This window comes from Theropithecus gelada, chromosome 2 (genome assembly GCF_003255815.1).
Source record: "Theropithecus gelada isolate Dixy chromosome 2, Tgel_1.0, whole genome shotgun sequence".
Taxonomy (NCBI): Eukaryota; Metazoa; Chordata; class Mammalia; order Primates; family Cercopithecidae; genus Theropithecus; species Theropithecus gelada.
Window position 1 is genome coordinate 151,535,922 of NC_037669.1, and position 6,322 is coordinate 151,542,243.

The following is a 6,322-nucleotide window of genomic DNA, read 5'->3' on the forward strand; positions in this document are numbered from 1 at the left end:
TCTGGGTGCTCATTTTCCCTTTCATTGCTTCTTCTCTGCTCTTTTGCATGATATCCTCTCTTCATTGTAGTCTTTCTTCTGGCTCTCACCTCATCCAATTTCTGCCCAGTCTTTAAAACCTAACTCTGGCCCTACAGCTAAAAACCATTTTTCAACAATTCAGGTCACCAGCTAGTGTTTCCCAATGCTTGTTGGGTTGGGAAAGGGCTGTTAACCAGAATTGCCCAGAGACTTTTGGAAAATACAGATGTCCTGTGCCCTACCCTGTAGAATTTGATCATGGGGTCTGGTGTGGGACCCGGGAATCCACATTTTTAAAAGCTCTGCAGGTGATTCTGATGCTCATCTGGGTTTGAGACACATTGCTCCAGAGGCAAAACCACATATGCAACTGCCTAATTGCTTTCTAGTTGTCCTTGGGGTTTTCTTGTGGTTAGAAAGTGATGTAGTTTGGATGTTGGTCCCCTCTAAATCGCATGTTGAAATGTAATCTCCAGTATTGGAGATGAGGCCTGGTGGGAGGTGTTTAGATCATGGGAACAGATTCCTCACGAATAGCTTGGTGCCTGCCACCCCCAGCACCCACCCCTCCCCCGACCCCATCCCCAGCCCGCCACCATGGTAATTAGTTCACATGAGATCTGGTTATTTAAAAAAGCCTGGAACCTCTGCCTTTCTTGCTCCTTCTCTTGCCATGTGACATGCTGGTTCCTCTTTACTTTCTGCCGTGATTGGAAGATTCCTGAAATCCTCACTAGTGCAGACACCAGCACTATGCTTCATGTACAACCTGCTGAACCATGAGCCAAATAAACTTCTTTTTTTAATCAATTACCCAGCTTCACATATTTCTTTATAGCAATGCAAAATAGACTAATACAGAACATTAGTACTGAGAAGTGGGGCATTGCTACAAAGATAACTGAGGATGTGAAAGTGGCTTTGGATCTGGGTAATGGACAGAGGTTGGAAGAGTTTAGAAGGCTCAGAAGAAGGCAAGAGGACAAGGGAAAGTTTGGAATTTCTTAGAAACTCGTTAAGTTGTTGTGACTAAAATGCTGATAGAAATATGCACAGTGAAGGCCAGTCTGATGAGGTTTCAGATGGAAATGAAGAATTTGTTGGGAAGTAAAGCAAAGGCCACTCTTGTTATGCCTTAGCAAAGAACTTGGCTGCATTGTGTCCATGCCCTAGGGATTTGTTGGAAGTTGGAATGTAAGAATGATGACCTAGGATACATCATGGAAGAAATTTCTAAGCATTCAAGAGTTGGAGTTGACATGGCTGCCTCTGACAACCTATGATCAGATATGGGGGCAAAGGAATGGCTTAAAAATGAAACTTATAATAAAAAGGAAGCTGAGTATAACAGTTTGGAAAATTTGCAGCCTGGACATATAATAGAGAAGGAAATAGTGTTTTCAGGAGGGGAATACAAGCAGGCTGTGGAGTAACCACTTGCTAGCTCAATTAGCATGAATAAAAGGGAGCCAAGTGCTAATATCCAAGATAATGGAAAAAAGGCCTCAAAGGCATTTCAGAAATCTTCCAGGCCCCCCCTCCCATCAAAGGCCCAGGGGCCTAGGAGGAAAAAATGGTTGCAGGGGCCAGGCACAAGACGCTGCTGGCCTACTCAGACTCAGGACACTGCTCCCCACATTCTGGCTGCTCCAGCTCCAGCTGTGGCTCAAAAGGCTCTAGGTACAGTTCAGACTGCTGCTTTGGAAGGTGCAGGCTGTAAGCCTTGGGGGCTTCCACATGGTGCTAACCCTGCAGGCATGCAGAATGCAAGAGTGAAGGAAACTTGGCAGTTTCTACCTGGATTTCAGAGGATGTATTGAAAACAAGGATATGGCAGAAGCCAGCCACAGGGGTGGAGCCCTCACAGAGAGACTCTACTAGGTCAGTGCAAAGGAGAAATGTGGGGTTGGAGTCCTCACACAGAATCCTTACTGGGGCGTTGCTTAGTGGAGCTGTGTAAATAGGGCCAACACCCCTGACACCTGAGAATGGTAGAGCCTCTGGCAGCTTGCACCCTCAGCTGGAAAAAAATCACAGGCACTCAACTATAACTTATGAGCCAGGGGTTTTGCAACCTGCAAAGCCACAAGGGCAGGGATGCTCCAGGCCTTGGAGACCCACTCCTTGCACCACTGTGCCCTGGATGTGAAACATGGTGTCAAAAGGGATTATTTTGAAGCTTCAAGGTATATTGTCTGCCTTGCTGGGTTTTGGACTTGTATAGAGCCTGTGGCCCCTTTCTTTTGGCTTATTTCTCTTTTTTGGAACAGGAATATTTACCAAATGCCTATACCACTATTATATCTTGGAAGTAAATAAACTTATTTTTGATTTTACAGTCTCATTGATAGAAGGAGCTTACCTAGAGTCTCAAATGAGACTGGACTTTTGAATTAATGCTGGAATGAGTTAAGACTTCAAGGGACTATTATGAAGGGATGGTTTTATTTTGCAATGTGAGAAGGAAATGAGATTTGCAGCAGGGGGAGGGGGCAAAAGGCAGAATGATATATAGTTTGGATGTTTGTCCCCTCCAAATCTCGTGTTGAAATGTAATCACCACTGTTGAAAGTGGGGCCTGGTGGAAGATGTTTGAGTTATGGGGGTGGATCCAACATGAATGGCTTGGTGCCCCCACTGCAGTTCATGTGAGTTCCAGCTGTTTAAAAGAGCCTGGCACCTTTGCCTCTCTCTCTCTCTCTCTTGCTCCCTCTCTTGCTGTGGCCTTCTGCCATGACTGGAAAATTCCTGAGGCCCTCTCCTGTGCAGATGCCAGCACTCTACTTCATGTTCAACCTACAGAACTGTAAGCCAAATAGACTTCTTTTCTTTATAAATTATCCAGCCTCAGGTACTTCTTTACAGCAAGGCAAACTGGACTAATATGGAAAGCCACCTGAAGACAAGAACTGGTTTTGTGCCTTTTTGGTTTACCCTGCAGACCCTAGCTGAGGTCAGGACATTCAATGTCATGAGAACTCTAGAAAATCAGAGTACATCCACTGATATTTTCTGAGTTTGTATCCCCATCCCAGGCTTATCCTTTGGGCTCTAGCCTTGCATAATTGTGCTAATTATGAAGCTGTTTCCTCTTAACCCTGAAACTTTTTTTGGACTTAGTCTGCAATGCTGGAGCTGGGGCTCTTGCAGATGACATTTTTTCCTTGGCCAACTAGCTCCACTAGGCTCTGCAATGAGGGGACACAAGAAGAATACAGGAAGACTGCAAGCCTGGAAGGGGGGAGAAGGAAAGAGCTTCTTTCTGTTTGTTCACTATTCTGGACACCGTCACTGCAATTGTCTCTCTTGGGCATTGGCAGTATGGCAGTTGCTGTCAGTTTCCAACTTTTTCCCACACTCCTAGAACCAGCCTCTTGAAAGCCTCTCAGATATACTTGCAACAGCCAGGCAGTGACCCCTCCTCAGAGATGTGGATCCCATCTAAGAGGCTGTTTCTTTCATTCCACCAGCCCAAGGGGTGATAGCAGCTCCCTGCAGCTGCCATCTCTGTGTTATCCCAGTGTCCCTTTTCTATTCAAAGTCCTATAATACCTGTTTAACCAAGTCCCCATCTTCAGTTCTCTCTGTTTAAAATAACTGGTGTGGTCTCTGTTTTCCTGACTCAGTTGAACTGTTACAATACCCAGCTGCTGCTATTTGATTCTGCTTGGCTGTTCCTCAAGCAGCTCACACTTCACTCACCCAAGGCAGAACTCTGATATTTTCCAGAAACTTGTCATCCTATCCTGTCTGGATCTACCATCACCCAGTGCTTAATCCAGAATCACAGGCCTCATCCTTCATAGGCATTGCTCTCTCCCACTCACTCACATGTACCCTATTGGTCAGAGAGGGCTGCTGACTCCTTCTGGAGCCCACCTCCCAGCCTAAGTGACCGTCGATTTATTAACAGTCTTCCTGCCTTTTCCTTTGGCCCTCCACAACTCATTTTCACATGGAACTGAAAGTAATGCTACTAAACTGGAAATACAAGTGTGATGTTATTTTGCTTCACATCCTTCACAAGCTTCCTGAGACACTTACTCTCTGTGATGGCCCAAAGTTCTGCCAGGGCCATTTACCTGCTTTTTTCCCCTCCTTGTTCCCTGAACTCCAGCCTCTAGCTGTGTTCGTTACCTGAACATGCCAAGCCTTTTCCTGCCCCAGGGCTGTGGTACCTACTGCCCCTCTGTCCAGAAATGCTTTTCTCCTCTGCTTGTACATGGCTGGCTCCTGCTTATTCTTGAGGAAGCATCTTGTAATTCATCTCTTTGAGAAGACTTTCACTGGCATCCTCTTAAGAGTTGGTACCTCTTAGCTCCATGCCTCTTTCCTCGCTAGTACTTCTCATTTCCAGTCATCTACATGCTTATATCTTCGTTTATTTTATCTTACTCATTAGACTATAACATCCATGGCGTGGGGACTGTTTCTCTCTAATTCACCACTGTCCCCACAGTCCCCTGGTCTCATTACAGATGTGCTAACAGGAAGAATGAATCTAGAATGGTTATCAAAAAAAAAGGGAGGGGCAAGAAAAACTTCTACAAATTTAGCTAGCAACTGTTCTAACAGGCTGCAAGATGTTCTCAAGTAGACACTGCCACTAATTATCTCTAATTAGGGCCATAGACACTTCTCTAAAGAAAGGCTGTTAGGGATGTTACAATGTGTAGCTGTATACAGAGAGAATATGCTCAACTAGTGAAATTTTTAATAAACATATACTTACACATCTCTTGATTATATTTGAGACACACACACACACACGTATATATGTTTGCACCTCAGACATGGGCCTGGGAGGAGGGAAGCGATGTAAACCATAACCTCAGGGACCAAACAATGTGCAGTTTCTGTGCCATTAAGAAACCCACATTGCATTTGGTAGAATGGGTCAGCTACTGGTTAAGTGGGCTTCTTAAAGAATCTAGCTAGCTGTCTTGGTCACTGAACGCAAGTTTCGATGTTTTCTAGAGACACAAGATCAGGGTGCTGTGGTTTATTTAATTCTAGCCTAGTTCTTGTTGGCACCATGAGTAGGTGTGATCACTGCAATGTAATATTCATAGAGTTCTATTTTTTTTTTAGTTTAATTTCATTTTAGTTCGTTAGTAGTAAAATCCCTGCTGGCGTGTCATTTAATTCGTTCTCTGTGCTAATAATGATTTTGAAGCCTTTTATAGAAATGATTATATGGTAATATCAAATCTGATGGTGGATTCCAGCCATCATTTACAGTAATAGGATCATAATGAAGCTCCCTGGGGTATGCCTTGTTGTAATACTGCTGGGGGGTAGAGCAGGAATCTGCTTGGCTTCATTTTCTCACATTATCAGAAGATCCTCACTATGGATCTCTTTGTGGAATAGCCCTTTTCTGGCAGTGATGAAAAATAAAGGGTTGCAGAGCTGAAGTCTTACTGGTGAAGCTAGATGGGCTGACCACATCTGCCTGTTGCACAGCTCCTGAAAAGGATGGCGTTAGAGGAAATGGAGACCAGTTACTGCCTGGTCCTTTTCATGGGCAGTCCCAGTTCTGTGTGTAAACCTTCCTGTGCAAACTGGCACCTGGGGATGTTCAGAGGAGAGTCATTCTATGTGTCAGCCTTTCAGCTGTGGTGTGTCCCTCCTGGTACTAACATGTAATGTGTGCCTCACTGTCCCAAGCACTGAGGATAGAAGATGAATGAGACACCATCTCTGCTCTAAGACTCAGGGCAAATAAGGGCTCCTAAGTATCATAGGGCTGGAATGGGTGTCTCTATGGGGAATAGGGGTGAGACAGGAGGGCCCTGTGCTTAGTGGGGACCCAGGGGAGAAAGGTGTCATCCTCATTTGGAGGATCACTGGGGAAAGTGGTGGAGCTGAGTCTTGAAAGACAGGTGGTCCTTTCTGGGAAGAAATGGCGTGGGGTTCAGTAGAGCGTCATTTCTGGCAGATAGGGCCTTGTATGACAAGAAATTCTAGGGACTTCATATTGTCTGAAAGGCCAAGTTCAGTTCAGCGAGGTTGGAGCTGATACATGATTTTGTCATTCTTCCATGCCTTGTTTCAAATGACCATAGCGGATCCTCTAACCGGGCATTCTACCGTTCTTCCTTTGCTATGTCCAGAAGAAGAGGGAGGGCTCTCATTCCTTATGACTTAGAGTAGACCTCAGACCATGGGCTGAAAGTTGTGAAAAGGCAAATTCAAGTTCAATAATTAGGAAAAACATTTTAATGTTGGCTACTTAAAATAGACTACCTGGTGAGGTAATGAATTCCGCGGCAATCAGCGACTTGCCCAAACACTCAAA